The sequence below is a fragment of the Mytilus trossulus genome, chromosome 1 (assembly GCF_036588685.1).
Source record: "Mytilus trossulus isolate FHL-02 chromosome 1, PNRI_Mtr1.1.1.hap1, whole genome shotgun sequence".
Lineage (NCBI taxonomy): Eukaryota > Metazoa > Mollusca > Bivalvia > Mytilida > Mytilidae > Mytilus > Mytilus trossulus.
In genome coordinates, this window is record NC_086373.1 from 63,604,420 (window position 1) to 63,625,219 (window position 20,800).

The 20,800-nt window shown below is 31.0% G+C and overlaps 1 protein-coding gene across 1 annotated transcript in view; it reads left to right on the top strand.

The window, feature by feature from the left end:
- Nucleotides 1–20,800, top strand: part of LOC134686709 (cadherin-like and PC-esterase domain-containing protein 1) — a 58,653-nt gene that overhangs the window by 12,176 nt on the left and 25,677 nt on the right. Inside the window, exons 2-5 of the mRNA XM_063546445.1 lie at nt 13,718–13,743; nt 14,235–14,335; nt 19,174–19,288; nt 19,785–19,901. The gene's annotated coding sequence lies outside the window, so the exon portion shown is untranslated. The remainder of the gene's footprint in view (nt 1–13,717; nt 13,744–14,234; nt 14,336–19,173; nt 19,289–19,784; nt 19,902–20,800) is intronic.

Consider the following 20,800-nt stretch of genomic DNA (forward strand, 5'->3'; position numbering starts at 1 on the left):
GTTAGAAATCTTTATCTACAATTTGAGATTCACGATATTAAACCATATAAAATGTGCTCTGTGAATTTGTTAGAAATCTTTATCTACAGTTTGAGATTCACGATATTATACCATATAAAGTGTCCAATGAGAATTTGTAATAGATTCTTATCAATATTTAAGATTCTCGATACTATATCATGTAAAGTGTCCACAGAGAATTTGTTAGAGATCCTTATCTACTGTTTGAGATTCACGATATTATACCATATAAAGTGTGCACTGTGAATTTGTTAAAGAACCGTATCTACTGTCTAAGATTAACGATATCATACCACGTAGAGTGTGCAATGTCAATTTGTTAGAGATCTTTATCTACAGTTTGAGATTCACGATTTTATACCATATAAAATATACACTGTGAATTTGTAAGAGATCCTTATCTACAGTTTAATATTCACGATATTATACCATATAAAGTGTACACTATGAATTTGTTTGAGATCCTTATCTATAGTTTGATATTCACGATATTATACCTTGTAAAGTGTGCACTGTGAATTTGTTAGAGGTCCGTAGTTATAGAAGGAGATTCACGATATTATACCATATAAATTGTGCAATGAGACTTTGTTTGAGATCTTCATCTACAGTTTGAGATTTATGATATTATACCATATAAAGTGTCCAATGAGAATTTGTAAGAGATTCTTATCTACAGTTTGAGATTCAAAATACTATAGCATGTAGAGTGTCCAAAGAAAATTTGTTAGAGAGCCTTATCTACCGTTTGAGATTCACGGTATTATACCATATAAAGTGTGCATTGTGAATTTGTTAGAGATCAGTAGTTATAGAGGGAGATTCAAGATATAATACCACGTAAAATGTGCAATGTGAATGTGTTAGAGATCTTTATCTACAGTTTGAGATTCACGATAGTATACCATTTAAAGTGTCCAAAGAGAACTTGTAAGAGAACTTTACAGTTTGAGATTCACGATAATATACCATATCAAGTGTGCACTGTGAATTTATTATTGTTCCTTAGTTATAGAAGGAGATTCACGATATTATACCATGTAAAGTGTGCAATGTTAATTTGTTAGACATCTTTATCTACAGTTTGAGATTCACGATTTTATACCATATAAAGTATGCTCTTTGAATTTGTTAGAAATCTTTTATCTGCAATTTGAAATTCAAGATAGCATACCATATAAAGTGTGCTCTGTGAGTTTGTTAGAAATCTTTAATTACAGTTTGAGATTCACGATAGTATACCATTTAAAGTGTCCAAAGAGAACTTGTTAGAGATCTTTACAGTTTGAGATTCACGATAATATACCATATCAAGTGTGCACTGTGAATTTATTATTGTTCCTTAGTTATAGAAGGAGATTCACGATTTATACCATGTAAAGTGTGCAATGTGAATTTGTTAGACATCTTTATCTACAGTTTGAGATTCACGATTTTATACCATATAAAGTATGCTCTTTGAATTTGTTAGAAATCTTTTATCTGCAATTTGAAATTCAAGATAGCATACCATATAAAGTGTGCTCTGTGAGTTTGTTAGAAATCTTTATCTACAGTTTGAGATTCACGATATTATATCATGTAAAAGTGAGCACTGTAAATTTGTTAGAGATCCGTAGTTATAGAAGGAGATTCAAGATATTATACCATATAAAGTGTTCAAAGAGAATTTGTAAGAGATCTTTATCTACAGTTTGAGGTTCACGATAATTATAGATTATCATTGATCATCTCAACGATATTGATTTTCTCGCTTGAGCTGGTACAGCGAAAATGAGAAAAGCAATTGAACAATGATAATTAGTTTATCGCTATTTTACCTATGACGGCGTTGTCAATTTCATGTCAATTTCGCTAGAAACGCCACGTGGCCTCCTTAGTTTCTAGCTATAATGTTTCCATCTCAAGCGAGAAGCATGATATGAAAATTATCACAAAAAAGATCAAAGGAAAAATGCACAAAATAGTGATAATATACCATATCAAGTGTGCACTGTGAATTTGTTAGTGTTCCTTAGTTATAGAAGGAGATTCATGATATTATACCATGTAAAGTGTGCAATGTGAATTTGTTAGATATCTTAATCTACAGTTTGAGATTCACGATTTTATACCATGTAAAGTGTGCTCTGTGAACTTGTTAGAGATCCTTATCTACAGTTTGAGATTCACGATATTATACCATATAAAGTGTACACTGTGAATTTGTTTGAGATCCTTATCTACAGTTTGATATTCACAATATTATACCATGTAAAGTGTGCAATGTGAATTTGTAAGAGATCCGTATTTATAAAAGGAGTATCACGATATTATACCATATAAAATGTGCAATGAGAATTTGTTTGAGATCTTCATCTACAGTTTGAGATTCACGATATTATACCATATAAAGTGTCCAATGAGAATTTGTAATAGATTCTTATCTACAGTTTGAGATTCACGATACTATATCATGTAAAGTGTCCAAAGAGAATTTGTTAGAGATCCTTATCTACCGTTTGAGATTCACGATATTATACCATATATAGTGTGCACTTTGAATTTGTTAGAAATCTTTATCTGCAGTTTGAGATTCACGATATTATACCATGGAAAGTGTGCACTGTGAATTTGCTAGAGATCCGTTGTTATAAAAGGAGATTCAAGCTATAATACCACGTAAAATGTGCAAAGAGAATTTGTTAGAGATCTTTATCTACAGTTTGAGATTCACGATAATATCGCATATCAAGTGTGCACTGTGAATTTATTAGTGTTCCTTAGTTATAGAAGGAGATTCACGATATTATACCATGTAAAGTGTGCACTGTGAACTTGTTAGATATCTTTATCTACAGTTTGAGATTCACGATATTATAAAATATAAAGTTTGCAATGAAAATTTGCTTGAGATCTTCATCTACAGTTTGAGATTCACGATATTATACCATATTAAGTGTGCAATGTGAACTTGTTAGATATTTTTATCTACAGTTTGAGATTCACGATATTATACCATATAAAATATACACTGTGAATTTGTAAGAGATCCTTATCTACAGTTTAAAATTCACGATATTATACCATATAAAGTGTACACTATGAATTTGTTAAAGAATCGTATCTACTGTTTAAGATTAACGATATCATACCACGTAGAGTGTGCAATGTGAATTTGTTAGAGATCCTTATCTACAGTTTGAGATTAACGATATTATACCATGTATTAAGTGTCCACTGTGAATTTGTTAGAGATCTTTTTCTCTATTGAGATTCACGATATTATACCACGTTAAGTGTGCACTGCAACATTGTAAGAGATCTTCATATTCAGTTTGAGATTAACGATATTATACCATGTAAAGTGTCTACTGTGAATTTGTTAGAGATCCGTAGTTATAGAATGAGATTCACGATCCCATACCACGTAAAGTGTGCAATGTGAATTTGTTAGAGATTTTTATGTTCAGTTTGAGATTCACGATATTATACCATGTATAAAGTTTGCAATGAAAATTTGCTAGAGATCTTCATCTACAGTTTGAGATTCACGGTATTATACTATATCAAGTGTGCACTATAAAAATATCCGTATCTACTGTTTGAATTAACAATATCATACCACGTAGAGTGAACAATGTCAATGTGTTAGAGATCTTTATCTACAGATTGAGATTCACGAATGTATACCATATAAAGTATGCTCTTTGAATTTGTTAGAAATCTTTTATCTGCAATTTGAAATTCAAGATAGCATACCATATAAAGTGTGCTCTGTGAGTTTGTTAGAAATCTTTATCTACAGTTTGAGATTCACGATATTATATCATGTAAAAGTGTGCACTGTAAATTTGTTAGAGATCCGTAGTTATAGAAGGAGATTCAAGATATTATACCATATAAAGTGTTCAAAGAGAATTTGTAAGAGATCTTTATCTACAGTTTGAGATTCACGATAATTATAGATTATCGTTGATCATCTCAACGAGGTTGATTTTCTCGCTTGAGCTGGTACAGCGAAATGAGAAAAGCAATCGAACAATGATAATTTGTTTATCGCTATTTTACCTATGACGGCGTTATCAATTTCATGCCAATTTCGCTTGAAACGCCACGTGGCCTCCTTAGTTTCTAGCTATAATGTTTTCATCTCAAGCGAGAAGCATGATATGAAAATTATCACAAAAAAGATCAAAGGAAAATGCACAAAATAGTGATAATATACCATATCAAGTGTGCACTGTGAATTTGTTAGTGTTCCTTAGTTATAGAAGGAGATTCATGATATTATACCATGTAAAGTGTGCAATGTGAATTTGTTAGATATCTTAATCTACAGTTTGAGATTCACGATTTTATACCATGTAAAGTGTGCTCTGTGAACTTGTTAGAGATCCTTATCTACAGTTTGAGATTCACGATATTATACCATATAAAGTGTACACTGTGAATTTGTTTGAGATCCTTATCTACAGTTTGATATTCACAATATTATACCATGTAAAGTGTGCAATGTGAATTTGTTAGAGATCCGTATTTATAAAAGGAGTATCACGATATTATACCATATAAATTGTGCAATGAGAATTTGTTTGAGATCTTCATCTACAGTTTGAGATTCACGATATTATACCATATAAAGTGTCCAATGAGAATTTGTAATAGATTCTTATCTACAGTTTGAGATTCACGATACTATATCATGTAAAGTGTCCAAAGAGAATTTGTTAGAGATCCTTATCTACCGTTTGAGATTCACGATACTATATCATGTAAAGTGTCCAAAGAGAATTTGTTACAGATCCTTATCTACCGTTTGAGATTCACGATATTATACCATATATAGTGTGCACTTTGAATTTGTTAGAAATCTTTATCTGCAGTTTGAGATTCACGATATTATACCATGGAAAGTGTGCACTGTGAATTTGCTAGAGATCCGTAGTTGTAAAAGGAGATTCAAGCTTTAATACCACGTAAAATGTGCAAAGAGAATTTGTTAGAGATCTTTATCTACAGTTTGAGATTCACGATAATATCGCATATCAAGTGTGCACTGTGAACTTGTTAGATATCTCTATCTACAGTTTGAGATTCACGATATTATACCATATTAAGTGTGCAATGTGAACTTGTTAGATATGTTTATCTACAGTTTGAGATTCACGATATTATACCATATAAAATATACACTGTGAATTTATAAGAGATCCTTATCTACAGTTTAAAATTCACGATATTATACCATATAAAGTGTACACTATGAATTTGTTAAAGAATCGTATCTACTGTTTAAGATTAACGATATCATACCACGTAGAGTGTGCAATGTGAATTTGTTAGAGATCCTTATCTACAGTTTGAGATTAACGATATTATACCATGTATTAAGTGTCCACTGTGAATTTGTTAGAGATCTTTTTCTCTATTGAGATTCACGATATTATACCATGTATTAAGTGTCCACTGTGAATTTGTTAGAGATCTTTTTCTCTATTGAGATTCACGATATTATACCACGTTAAGTGTGCACTGCAACAGTGTAAGAGATCTTCATCTTCAGTTTGAGATTAACGATATTATACCATGTAAAGTGTCTACTGTGAATTTGTTAGAGATCCGTAGTTATAGAATGAGATTCACGATCCCATACCACGTAAAGTGTGCAATGTGAATTTGTTAGAGATTTTTATGTTCAGTTTGAGATTCACGATATTATAACATATAAAGTTTGCAATGAAAATTTGCTAGAGATCTTCATCTACAGTTTGAGATTCACGGTATTATACTATATCAAGTGTGCACTATAAAAATATCCGTATCTACTGTTTGAATTAACAATATCATACCACGTAGAGTGAACAATGTCAATGTGTTAGAGATCTTTATCTACAGTTTGAGATTCACGAATTTATACCATATAAAATATACACTGTGAATTTGTCGGAGATCCTTATCTACAGTTTGAGACTGTGAATTTGTTAGTGTTCCTTAGTTATAGAAGGAGATTCACAATAGTATACCATAGCAAGTGTGCACAGTGAATTTGCTAGAGATCCTTTGCTACAGTTTGAGATTCACGATATTATACCATATAAAGTGTGCACTGTGAATTTGTTAGATATCCTTTGTTACAGTTTGAGATTCACGATATTATACCATATCAAGTGTGCACTGTGAATTTGTTAGAGATCCTTTGTTACAGTTTGAGATTCACGATATTATACCATAGCAAGTGTGCACAGTGAATTTGTTAGAGATCCTTTGCTACAGTTTGAGATTCACGATATTATACCATATAAAGTGTGCACTGTGAATTTGTTAGATATCCTTTGTTACAGTTTGAGATTCACGATATTATACCATATCAAGTGTGCACTGTGAATTTGTTAGAGATCCTTTGTTACAGTTTGAGATTCACGATATTATACCATATCAAGTGTGCACTGTGAATTTGTTAGTGATCCTTAGTTATAGAAGGAGTTTCACGATATTATACCATGTAAAGTGTGCAATGTGAATTTGTTAGATATCTTTATCTACAGTTTGAGATTCACGATATTTTACCATATAAAGTGTGCACTGTGACTTTGTTGGAGATACTTAGTTATAGTAGTAGTAGGAGATTCACAATATTTATACCATGTAAAGTGTGCACTGTGAATTTTGTAGAATTTCCTTGTTAATGGAATTGGTAAAGATCCTTAGTTATAGTCGGAGATTCATGATATTATACCATGTTAAGTGTGCAATGTGAATTTGTAAGATATTCTTAGTTATAGTTGGAGTTTAACAATATGATGTCATGTAAAGTGTGCATTGTGAATTTGTTAGATATTCTTAGTTATAGTAGAAGATGCACGATATTATACCACGTAAAGTGTGCAATTTGAACTTGTAAGAGATCCTTGGTTATAGTAGGAAATTAACGATAAATTATTATACCATGCAAAGTTTGCAATGGTTTGCGATTGACGATATTAAATGATGCAAATTTTCACTGTGGATTTGTTAGAGATCCTTTGTTAGAGTTGTAGATTCATTACATTATATCATGCAATAAAATGTGCACTGTGAACTTGTCAGAGATCTTTATTCATAGTTTAAAATTCATGATATGATATTATGTAAAGGTTGAACTGTGGTCTCGATAGAGAGAATTTCCGCTACCGTCATGGCATTCTTTTGTATATAATGAAGCGAAAATTCCTGGTTTCTTTTTTTAATAATCACCATCACTCTAGGACGGGGTTCACATTCACATTGTCAAAATTCCTGGTTTCTTTTTTTAATAATCACCATCACTCTAGGACGGGGTTCACATTCACATTGTCAAAATTCCTGGTTTCTTTTTTTAATAATCACCATCACTCTAGGACGGGGTTCACATTCACATTGTCAAAATTCCTGGTTTCTTTTTTTAATAATCACCATCACTCTAGGACGGGGTTCACATTCACATTGTTCAAGTCTTGGCGTGGGACTCTATCGTCACAAGTTATAGACGTAATTCATACCTACGTTTATAACGTATACTTATATACTAGTATGTAGTTTTATCATAAGGAGGCATCACTCGGCCAAACCCAACCATTTAACAGGTAGTTCAAACGAAACTGACAGGTTTCATTTGAGCGAATCTGATTATAATGCAGCTATATCTTTGCCCCTGTTTTCTCGTTGATGCATAGTTGTAGGTAAGTTGTAGGCAGATTCTGTTAAGACAGTGGCGGATCCACAAGGGGGGGGGGGGGGGGGGGTTCCGGGGGTGCGCACCCCCTTTATTTTGGCCGATCAATGCATTTGAATCGGGACATATGTTTTGCACCCCATATTCATATTAAAGTTTAAACTTTTAAGTACACATGCAAGTAAGTATTCATTTTAAATTTTGATCATAATCATGAGGTGAAAACCCCTTACAATGGACTATAACATCAGTCTGATTTACAGTCATTATCAATACGTCATTTCTGGAATCTTGTCTTTCACAAAAATAGTTCAAATAACACAGGCACTTGTTTCTGGCATCTGCCAATGAGAGGTTTGCTATCCACACCCGTACAACGAAATATATTTCGCAACAGTGTGAAAAGTAAACCCCACATTGACAGAAACAAGTGCCTGTGTCAAATAATATGAGAAATGAGTTCTTGAAAAAGGCTTTTTTTTTAATATCTGTGAGTGACGCCTTCCTACGTACATGTAAGCAAGATATTTATATATATATATATATATAAAAACAAATGTCAACAAATTATTTGTGACTTTTTGTCCTGTGACTTTTTGTCCTGTGACTTTCTGTCCGTTTACCATTTGTTTCTCTCACATTCTCACATTATCATGTATCTCATCTGACATCATTGTTTAAAAATTACCAGTGAGGACTATTCTGTGAAGGAGGAAGTAGAAGTATTCGCTAAAGTGCCTTTTTGAGATTAGCACCTTTATCTTTTCAAATAGTTTCTGGAAATAAGTGGCTATCCTAAAATAAAGAAAGCTATGATTCTTGTAAATTATATATCTACCCATAACATTTTTGCTAACATATATATATTCAAAATATGTTTGGAGTTTTAGCAGATGAAAATGATCTTCAACAGTTTACAATTTTTATAACCTTAAAAACTATTCCTTTTGTTTCTTGTTTTCTGTTTTATTGGTGATAAAACTTTTATCAGGGTTACCAGATTGTTTACAACACAGAAATGTTCAAGGTATCAGCAAGCTTGCATAATATAACAAGTTCTGTTTTATTTGATTAGCCACATGAAGCCATTAGGATTGTGATAAACTGTAAACATGCCCTACTGGTAAATTTCAACAGAAAGATAATCTGTTAGAAAATAAGTCGGATGTAGGTAAAGAAAATAGATTAATTAAGCTGTAGCTGAAAACATCTTGTCTATCTGGAAAGGTTTTACCCCACCCAATGTAATATAATTACTACTAGGTTATGATACAAATTTGTTTTTAACAATTTCTGTCTTTTTTTCTTGTTTGAATGCAATGATATTTCTAAGTAGGATTATAATTTTAGGCTCACTGCAACTGCCAACCAAGAAAATTTGGTAAATCGATTGTTTTTGTAAAATAAATGCCAAGCTTTTAAAAACAAAAAATGTATAACAGTAGCTTGTTTCCTAATGAATATTATCTGACCCACACGTATTTGAGCTTGTGAGTTCGATTCCTGTACAGGGTACAATGTAAGTGCACTCAACTCTATTCTTAATTGAATAGGATTGTCAGTGTTCCTACCGGTTGGTGGTTATCTCTGTGCACTCTGCCTTCCTCCACCAATAAATTTGTCTGCCACAAAATAGGTAACTCGAATAATTAGGCACCCTCTATCCACTACTTTTTTCGTGGGCTTGAAGGCAGAGTGATCATTGGTCCAATCAGCCCTGTACAAATTGTGGAGTGATTCAAGTGATTGTAATATATCGACTGGTTTATAAGGGTTACAAAATAGGACAAAAGTGTTGAAAGTGGTGTTAAACACTAATCAATCAATCAATCAATTGATCGACAGTGATGAAGGTTCTATAAGCATGATTAGATTTTTCATTTTTTCTGAGGAGTATCAAACGTCATTTTTTAGGAGTGGGCACATAATTTAAGAGTTACCCTTTTTTTTTCTGATGGGTTCTGATGGGTCTGTCTTAATATGCAAAAAAAAAGCATTGATGGCACGATTTGGCATCTGAGGATTTCGCATCTAAGGGATAGAAATTTGTCTGAAAATTTTCTTAAGGGATCTTTACAAATCCACCCTCTTTTCAGAATTAGATGAAATGCCCCTATGGAAATCTGAAATGTTATTTCAAATGAACTGGGAATTCTTTTAGTCTTCAGGATGAAGTCTATTCATAAGTGCATGTAATAGGGCACATAATTTGGTTGCTTATGTCTATTTGACAAATATGGCCTTGTCCTCATTTTCCTGCTATAGTAATCAATCTTAATTAGTGATATATGCAGGGGCGGATCCAAGATTTCCAGTTAGGGGGGGCGCAATATTTATAAATCAATTAAATTAAAAATTTTGGAGGTTTTTTTTGGTAAAAATATTTAAATATTTTTCTAAAGGGGTGAAATGTAGATATCTCGACGTATAATGTGGTAAAATTAGTAAAAAAGTTAAAGTTTCAAGCTGAAACCGCCATAGTCCGCACATGACAACATTCTACAGATAGACCGGTCGACAGACGGACGTGAAGCGAGACGAGACAGATCACAATTTCTCACCTGACCAAAATATTTTTCAAACGAAAATTTCTACTTTTACCAGCAATTTTTAATTGTCCTTTCATACTATCTGTTTTTCACTTTTTTGACTATCGGAGGTCGTGGCACAAACATCTGACATCAGAATAAAATGCATTTATATTTATTTTCTTAGGATCTCAAGCATACAGTATTGCGAAACATAATTCGGCTTAACATTTAGGTTGCAAGTGAGAAATAAATACTTTATTTGAATAACACACAAGTAAATGTGAAATAATAATGAAAATTATGATGCATTCAAGAAAAATATACTTACCAAATTGCCGTTTCCGGTCAAAAATCTCGTCAGTTTTAACTGAGCATATCTAGCTGGCGATTATTTTCTATGCAATAAAGCGAAATGCCACTTGTAAGGCTATGCATATAACCGGACAATTTAACATTAGGTGAATGGGAAATGGTTTTGTGCAGGAGAAAAGTATGCAATTAACCGAATTATGCTATTAAGCGGTATGCAATTAAGTGGAATCGACTGTATAGACACAGAGATACAAATTAATACACTAACCTTTCGCTTGAAACAGTTTTTCTATCTTTCATTACAGATAGTATAAAAGAATCTTACCTGCCGACTGTTTTCTTGACTGTGTCATGATGAAATTGTGAAAGTGTGTAAGGGATGTTTTGGAACTTCGATTATCAAACAAATTGATTATAAAAACCGCAAATATAATGTAACATTTGTTTTTGCTTTGACTGCTTAAAACCTATTATATTTGTTATCAAACGCAGCTCCGCGTAAGGCGTTTGACACCTTCCTTTGAAATTATTTATAGAACTTTAATAAAGCGTAGACAGTCAGTTGATTAGTAATCACGTTGATTCTGTTAAACTTACTGTTTTATATACTCATGATACTTTGAATGTTAAAAAGTTTGTCTGAATGGTCTTTTCTGATTCTTAAATATGTTGAAGTCAACTCATGCTTTGCAAATTTTAGGGGGGGGGGGGGCGCAGGCCCGCCACGCCCCCGCCTAAATCCGCCCCTGATATGTACTAATGTTGTCCTGACAGGAACATAAACAGAAATGTTAGATAACACAATGTTAAATTTATGATTTTACCAGATGTTAAGATGAGGAAAGTGAATTTGATAAGATAAAATAAATATTACTATGTCAGATTTTCTAATGTTTATTGCATTGCAGATAAGTTGCAGTAAAGTATATTTGTACTTCTATGGGATTTATCAAGTACAACACATGTCTTTAAACTAGACAGGTTTTCAAAAAAAATTATAAGTGTATCCAAACTTTGAATAGAGGCAGTGTGACCTACTTTAAAAAATATCTTTAAGGGAGTTTTTTTTATTATTTATAAATTACATTGATCATGTTGCTTTTGATCACAATGCCTAAATACATTTGATAGTCATTATCATTTTAAACATCACAATATTCCAATTCTACTATTCAATGATTTGATCATTGCTTTCTACTATAGCAATTTGGTGTTAAATATATTTGCAGTTGTTAGAATATAAATTCAATATCTAAAGTCAAGGCCATAGATACATTACTAGAAATAGATATTTTAGATAATGTTACTGTATTAAATAAAACAAAAAGAATTATACATAAAAGTGAGCAGAAAAACTAGATCATTGCTCAATTAAATATTTAAAAAAAGAATAACTTCAGATTATTGGATGCAATGGACCAATTCAAATATGGTTTTGGGCTATGGGAACACGATGGTTTTGGACATTCTAATTGGTTTAGGTGCCATTTTGAAGGATGCTGAGACCAGTCACCATAATTTGTAAGAATGGAAGTGGAATTTATAAATTGGTCCATTATAGAACAGTACCAAACTTACGAAAGGTAAATTACTTTAAATCAATTACTAGTATATAAAAATAAGAAGATATGATATTGTTGACAATGAGACAATTCTCCACAAGAGACCAAATGACACAGAAATTGAAAACTATAGGTTACCATATGGCATTCAACAATGAGTAAAACCCATACTGTTTATTTATGTATATATACGCTTGGTATTAGAAGGCTAGTCTCTAAAGGATCAAATAATCTATAAATATGTGTTTAAGGTGGTACCCAACACTTTCACTAAAATAAATTTGGCTCGTTTAATTTTCATAAAATTTTGACAAAGTATTTACTTTGACACTTTAACAAAAATATAAAATATTCAAAAATTTTTGATTTTTTGTCAGAAAAAATACACTGGTTTTAAGTAGTTTGACAAATACCACTTTTGATCATTGAGAAGCTTATTGTTCCCTTTACAACACAACGTTATTAAAACGTTAAGCTGATTTTACAGAGTTATCTCCCTGTACTGTTAGGTACCACCTTAAGAATTATCTAAACATATAGCACAGACCATGGAAATCAGCCATAAGGCAAGTTACTTAGGTGAAAGATAATTTCTGTTATAATTGATTCTTCCTCATGACTTAATATGTATAATTTACTACAAATTAATTTACATGTAGTTATATAATATTCAGTCATGGGTGTCAGAAATGTACATCTGTGTCATCTGTGAAAGTGAATAAAGACAGGTACCACTATTGGGTCTAAATCTAATATTCAAAAAGATGAGAAATGCCTAACAGTAATGGTAAACATTAATATTAAGTTGTCATTTTCAAGAAAAAAATGTTATTTTTAAGGAACAGAGGGAACCAATTTTTGTGGATTGAGGAAAAATAGTATTGGTGCGGATGTTTGGTATGGTTTTGCCGAAGTCTGCATTCAATTTGCACTTCATTTAATATTTATATGCATGGATTTTAATATTAAAACCACGAAATCCATGAAAATTGGTGTCATAAAAATAATAGTGAATCCATGAGTATAACTTTGTAATGGACAACAAATTTGTTGATTTCAGTGAAAGTACTATGATTGGAAAAATTATTTACATTTTGTTACATATTATAGTGATTGTTAAAATACTACCAGATACATTTTGAATCATATAATATCAATAATTTTGGTTGAAGAAGTTTTGGGGATAATATTTAAAAAAAAATTGTGAACTGTTCTTAATTTGTCCTTTTGGCCATTTAATAAACATTGTAACCCATAATAGATATGCATTTAGGATATTTTGCATCCTTTGATCACTAATGTCAATACTTTACTATTGCCAAATCCCCAACAGCTTCTGTACTTTAGAAAGTTATATTTGCATTCGCAAATGCCTTGTTTACTATTTATAAAAAGAATATTATGCTCAAGGGTATAGAAAATTTAACTTTTAATTTTATTTTCTATTTGTTGAGACGTAAATAAAGATTAAACTGCATTTGAGAGTACATTTGATGTGTAAATCACTGCTAACAATAAGGGATGTCATGAACGCTGAGAAAATAAAACTTTTTCAACATCTGTCACACATGTTATTGGAATAAAACAAAAAAGGGAATAATTCTGTTTTTCATTTTCAGGAAACAAAAACTGTTATGCACAGAAGGTGAGTAATTTACACTAGTATAAATATTTCCAAATTCATAATATGTATTATTGTTTTGGATCATATCTTAAAATATGATGCGGATCAAATTTTTAATTTAACTTTTGAAATATCTAAAATAAATGGCAGAATGAGCATATTTGAGACATCAATGTTAATCAGATTTTTTAAAGCCTTTTGTCCTTATCATCAAGGTCAAGTTTCAGTAAATGGGCTATGTCATAGATTTTGGTAAATTTTGCATAAGACTTTGGCTCGTTGAACTATAGCCCTTTTCTATCCCTTGACCTTAATTAACATTTCTATCATATGTTGTATATAAAGCTTAAAAGATTAAGGACAATACGATTGACTAGATCATTTCAAGCAAAAAAGCTTACATTTTTTAACTCTAAATTTGAAGATTACAGATATTAAAAGGCTGAAGTTAATTTAAAATTTAATCAAAAGGAAAAGTTTAAAGTTTAATAATATGAACAAAATGATTACAGGCTAAACAGAATGGACATTTAAGATGATAGGACACGGCTCCAATGATGAAAAGGCTCGGTGAGGTGTAGCGGGAGTTTGTTCTCAGGTGAAGGTACACAAGGTAGGTTGACACATTTGTATCTTCACAATCAAAAGAAAATCTTCTTAAATTTCTCATAGTATTTGGCAAGTATTGTTAAAGGTGAACTATGCATACTTTAAAATCAATATATAGTTGAAAGGGATGCTATAATTACTGGTAAAGCTTGTTTAGGGTAAGATAATTTTTGATATTGTTGTTTACCTTTTTGCAAAGTTTTTTTAAATTTTTAACACTTTCTGTTATTCTCAAGAAATTATATGCAATAGCAATAACATTTTCATTGATACAACACATTTTCACGTCTGATTTACGAAATGAATGATATAGGTTACAAGAGCGCAATTATTCGTAATGCATTTTCCATAGGGACTACCACTAGTGTTCCGTATTTTTTTTCTCGAAGACTACACAAACTATGGAAAAAAGGGTGGCTGTTCCTGTTACTAGAAATGCCAGTGTTGCATTACAATCAAAAAAATATATAGGGTCATGAGGATCAAATTGACCTAAAAGATCCTAAAAGGCAGTTGAAAAAAATCGTCTACTTTTTTCGCTTAATGAAAAAGGCATATTTTTAATGGCTCGGACGTGCAAAAATTGAAAATATTTTCTGTACTTCGTAAAATGTGAATATGATTTTCGGTAATTTTTAAACCAAATTGGATAAGCTTTCGATTAAATATAATTCCAATCTTGAATCAACCAATCAGAAGCCGTATATGATTCTATTCTGAGTTCAATCTGGGGTAAAAAACCAACTTCCAAGCAAGGACTGAAGCTCATAAACTCGGCAATCAACGCAGGACTTCGGGAATGTCCGGAGAGCCGACAACCTTGCTTCGGAAGTTGGTAAAAAACCTGCCGGGGTAAAAAACCTGCCGGTAAAATGTAAACAAATAATTGCGCTCTTGTAACCTTTACTATAGGCATTCAAATGATTTTATAAATAAACTTTAAAATATGATTAAAAGGATTAAGAAATAGATAAGTAGTTTTGGGAAGTCACTCACTGGGAAGTAGTTTTGGGATCTAAGGGGATACAGTTAGTACACATTTTAGTCAATATATATAGATATACTCAGAGGGCACTGTATCCCATCCTTCCTTTAAAGCATGCTGTAAGAATATTATTGATGGACCCTGCTATCTGAAAGTTTATTGTATATGATTTGTCTTTGAATAGTATATAAGAAAATTGGAGTGTATCTCACTAATATGTATTGGTACAGCATGCTGCCAGTGTATTACAAATTGGTGTAGATACAATACACTGCCACTAATTTACAATAAATATAAAGGGGCACTAGCTAGGAGATTTTGATTATGATTTTTTTTTTGTTCAATTATTAGTTAAAGTGAAAAAGTGAAATGATAGCTGGATCCCTATTAGCAGCCAGAATGTTCAATTTTGTTAAAATAAGCTAAGTAAAATTTATGATGAATTATTCACTTGCAAGTAAATAATTAGACCTCATAGAATCCATTTTCATGTGATCTTTAATTTAACCCCTAATCTAGAGATGGATTATGCAAAATTGATGGGTGTTAGGCTATTAAAAGAAAAGAATGTCAACATTGAAAGTTAAACAAAGGTAAATCATTTGATTGACTGATTTGATCAACAAAAAATCATTCTTATACAGGTAAAATCAAAAATTGACTTATTTATTTAACGTAATGTGACTGTCAGTTGTTTTTGGGCTCATCTCGATAATTAATTTGATTGCATCTAGACTAAAATACACACGAAATGAAGCTACATATAACCGAGTCCATGCCCTGTAAATTGTTTATTTTAGACTTTTTAGAATTTGGATAGATGATTTACATTGTTATAAATCTAATATGAGAATTTAAGTCAAGTCAGTGAACATGAATTTGACAGCTAGTACCCCTTTAAAGTACACATAATATATTCTGGATATTTGGTATCAAACTTCATAATGGAAATCATAGCAGTGTGACATATTTTCAGATCAGTTTCTTGTCTACTTCCTATTTGCCGGTATTTAAAAATAGATGAATGTGGATTATTTAATTTCCAATGTGACAACTTTCAACCAGTTAACACATATAGGCCATCATATGTCCCTCAACAATCAGCAAAACCCATACCATATAGTGAGTTATAAAAGGCCTTTGGCATGACAACAGGAGAAACAACTTTAAAAGGAGACACACTCTTAGAGAATTGTATACGCACCAATTTAAAAGCCAAAACCACTGGCTTTTTATTACTCTTAGACACTCATGGTCTTTATTGTTCCTACCTATAAGTTGGTGTTCAGACATGAATTTCTACCTATGAAGCAATATATATTTTAATCACTTAAGGTCTGTTTTCGCTCACCCTTGTAAACCTTAAAGGTTAGGATTACAAACTTTTGACCTTAAATTCAAATTTTCTCAATGGCTTTTTATTTTGTAACAAAAGCTCTCTGTCACTGTGGAAGATGTATTACTTCTGTAAAAAACTCAAAATTTAAACATTTCTTGAGAGAATGTGTATCCCATATCCATCTGTATTACCTTAACATTACACCTGGGGTGGTTAGATAAATTGTTTTGGACAGGTGTTATACTGGTGTGGTGTCAAGAGATTAATTTATCTTGTCACAACAAAGAATTGACCACCCAGAGTCACCTCAAGAGAAAGTGTTCATATAGGGCATAATTTTATCATCAGATTTCATGACCAATTTGTCCAAATGTTACAGTTATTTAACCATGAAATTAAGATAGTGTGGATTAGTGATATTTAATGGATTAGTGATATTTAACGCTTTAATTTACTTGTATTAACAATACTTCAGAAGTTCAGAATCTATATATATATATAAAAATAATTGAAAGGGAAAGGGATGGTCATGATGTTTTAAGTCAAAATAATAAGGTCAATTTGGAAAAAATTGTGCACTCTTATTTCAAACTGCTTTCAAGGCTTGTATGCCAGTATGCAGACAATAGTATAAAAACATGAACTGAAACAGGAAAAAGTGTTTGATTTTTTGAATTTTTTTGTTGAAAAAAATCTTATAAAGTATTAAACATATTTTAGGTGGTCATCTGAATTTTAATTAAAAACAAACCGTACAGAATTTGCATACTAAAATGGAAATTAGCTTCACAATAGCATTAAGGTACCAGTTCTGCAGCAGAATGTCACTTGTCCTTTGAATTATAATTCTTCATCACTCCAGGTTTATAGTTCACGTTCTCTTCACAGTTTTGAGTTTACTCTTTATTCTGTCTTTTTTGTACCTTCACATTGCTTTATTTGTTTATAAATGTGTTTTTTTTCTTTGCTATGGTGTTATCTGTCCTTTTTAAATTATGAGAGGTATCTTCCCTCCATTTCATTTTTTTTTTAAAGACAATGGTCTTCCATGGGTCGTTTTGGATCATAGTTATGTGACATAACATTTGCTTGGATGTGTCATGCTATATGTGATATGAAAGTCTTTAAAATTGTGTTATGGATGTGATGATAAAAGTTTCTAAAAACATGATAGCTTGTGCTTATGAAAGTTAAGGGGGTGGAATTGTTATAATTTCCAGTCTGTGTATTGTTTTGTTAGTCTGTCCTTTTCTTTGTTAAAGATAGGTTACTCAAGTTGTTATATCAATTTGAAATTTTTGATACAATTTTGTTCATTACAATGTGAATTTTAAAAATCTATGCAAAATAAGGGTTTTGACCATGATGTTCTGGTTCACTGACGAGGAAATGTAAATACTATGAGAAGGACACAGTAGCCTAAGGACACATATAGTCGTGAAGCATATAAATTCACAAACTTTTTTAAAACTTTTATTCAATAACAAAACTTAAAATTCTTCTTTGGAAAACATGAATTATTACTGTGTAAAGGTTCCTAAAAAATTTCTATATAGATACGGAAAAAAACAGACGACATACATTTTATTTGATGGACTTAAGAATTGTAAAAAGGCATAGCTTGAGGTGCCTGTACCTTGAAAAGACCACTCAAAATAGAATATATCATACAGAATGAAATCCTATTATACCTATATATAAATCTTGTTTAATGTTTAAATACATTTATATAGAATCCATTCAAAGGGGTTGATGTGATTTTAAAGATGTTATGATAGGGGATTAGGTTCGTGATGGATAATATAGGTAAGGTTTATGGATACATATAAGCATGTTTATCTGTGAATATTTATTGTAGATTTATTTATAAATTTTTTGAAATAAACATTTTTGTCTTCTTTATGCAAAAGAATAAAGGTTAAAGATTTTATTGATTTAAATTCCAAAATTTTCATTGTCACCACACAACAATTTTAGAAATAATGAAAAAGGTATGTGCCTGCATTAATCAAACAGCTAGTTATAAATTGTTATGTATCGACTGTCTTATTTAACTTGGGAATTTTTATGGTGGAGTCTGGAGATGTAAAATGAAACTATGTTATTTTATGTATTAATACATTTCATTGTTTCCTTTGCCCCCTACAACAATTTGTGACACCACTATTGAAACTTTGTGATTAAAATGTTTGTGCAACTGCATTCAATGCATCAAGTATGCAACATGATAACTGCATTATTCCAGTTGGAAAATTGATAGGAAAAAAAAAATAAAAATTAACATATGTCTTGAAACATTATGTTAAAGAAAAGTATGTGGGAAAAAAGTTTTATAAATGCATAGTAACAAATGTTAAGAAATAAATTTATGTGCAAAAATTCAATAAAAATGTTATAAATTTCAACAGAAACTGATATAATTACTTCATTTTAATTTCAAGTTTCATAAAAAGTTGCATAATCTGACAACACAGCTGGTTCTTGTCAAGATTGGTGAAATTTCTTCCATCATTTTCAGATAAACTTAATCAACCTTGAGATGATGGATTATCTTCAATAATTTAGAACAGTTGTACCTGTTTCATGCCAAATGATGCTGGTTGTAGAATACAATGACCTTCACAAAACCACTAGTAAGTTATTTTAAGTAAACCTGATAGTTGGAAAAAAGATAAAAATACTTTTGTTTTTGCTTAAATTTTCCTATTTATTCTAAAGTTTGCACTTACTTGGCACAAACTTTTCTCTTTTTACCATTGTAATTTATAATGATGTGTTTCTTGAAACAACAAAAAATTGTCAGGCTGATTTGATTTGATTCATAATTGTATAAAAATTTGATCAGATGTTTGCATTTATTATTTCATCAAATTTCTGTTCTATTATAAAGTTTCCTAAAAAAATCCAAATGGTGTCCTCGTTGAGAAACTTTATAGAAACATGTTTTTGTTGCAATTAAATACTACAAGTTCAAACCAAATTCTATAATAATTAAACCTGATAGAAATTTAATTCTGATAGAATGAGGTTGAAAAGTTATTGCTTAACCACCAAGGAAGAAAACTGCCTTTTTCTTGAAAAAATATCCTATAAAATTTATATTATGTAATAACATTGGTTATGTTTCAGAAATTAGACAGTTTTGAAAAAAAGGCGATAAGAGAGAATGGAGTTGAATGATTTCAAAATGTTTCATTATTTTTCCAGATGAAAGACATCTGTACTCGGTGCTGACTTTTATAGAAGGTGAGAATTTGTTTGATAAGCATGTACTAATAAAAGATAGTATTAATCCCTATATCAATACTGATAGGTAATAATAACTGTAATATTGGGGCTTCTGCTCAGTTCACACATTCTTACTAATGATTGAGGATTTCTAATATTAAAAGTTGAATGTTCTAAACACAGGTCAGAATTAATGTAAATCAACTAATTTACGTAACTTGTGAAAAAATAATGAATTTTTAATCGTTGCAAATATTTCTAAATAAAATCACCAAGACAAATACATAATTTGTAGTTGCAATTTAGTCACCAAAATAGAGCTTAATGGAAACATAAGTATTTTTGAAAATAAAGTTGGTTTACACTGTTCGGTTTGGACTGGGAACGGTATCTATTATATATGTTCCTGGTTTGGATGAAATTTTGTCTAATTATTATGTTTATTTTTTATATATCTTTGTCAATAATAAGCGAAAATTTTCCAAAAATAGTTAACCTTGTTGAATGGAAGTAGTTCTTGAAATTGTTAATATCAAAATGGATCGTTTAGTTTGTGGACCAACATAATCAATAATGTATAGTCCTCACGATTAAACTTTGGCAAAAATGGAAAGCAATAGTTCAAAATAACAACCCTTGCAAAAGTGGTACCCAACACTACAGGGAGATAAATCTGTAAAGTCAGCTAAATGTTTTAATTACGTTGTGTTGTAAAAGGAATATTAAAAAAAAAATCTAAATGATCAAAATTGGTGTTTGTCAAATTGCTATATAACCAGTGTAATTTTTCTGACAAAACAGTTCAAAATTTTTAAAATTTTTATATTTTTGTTAATTTACCTTGACAAAATTTTATGAAAATTAATTTTAGTGAAAGTGTTGGGTACCACCTTAAAACAGTTTTTATAATTATACTG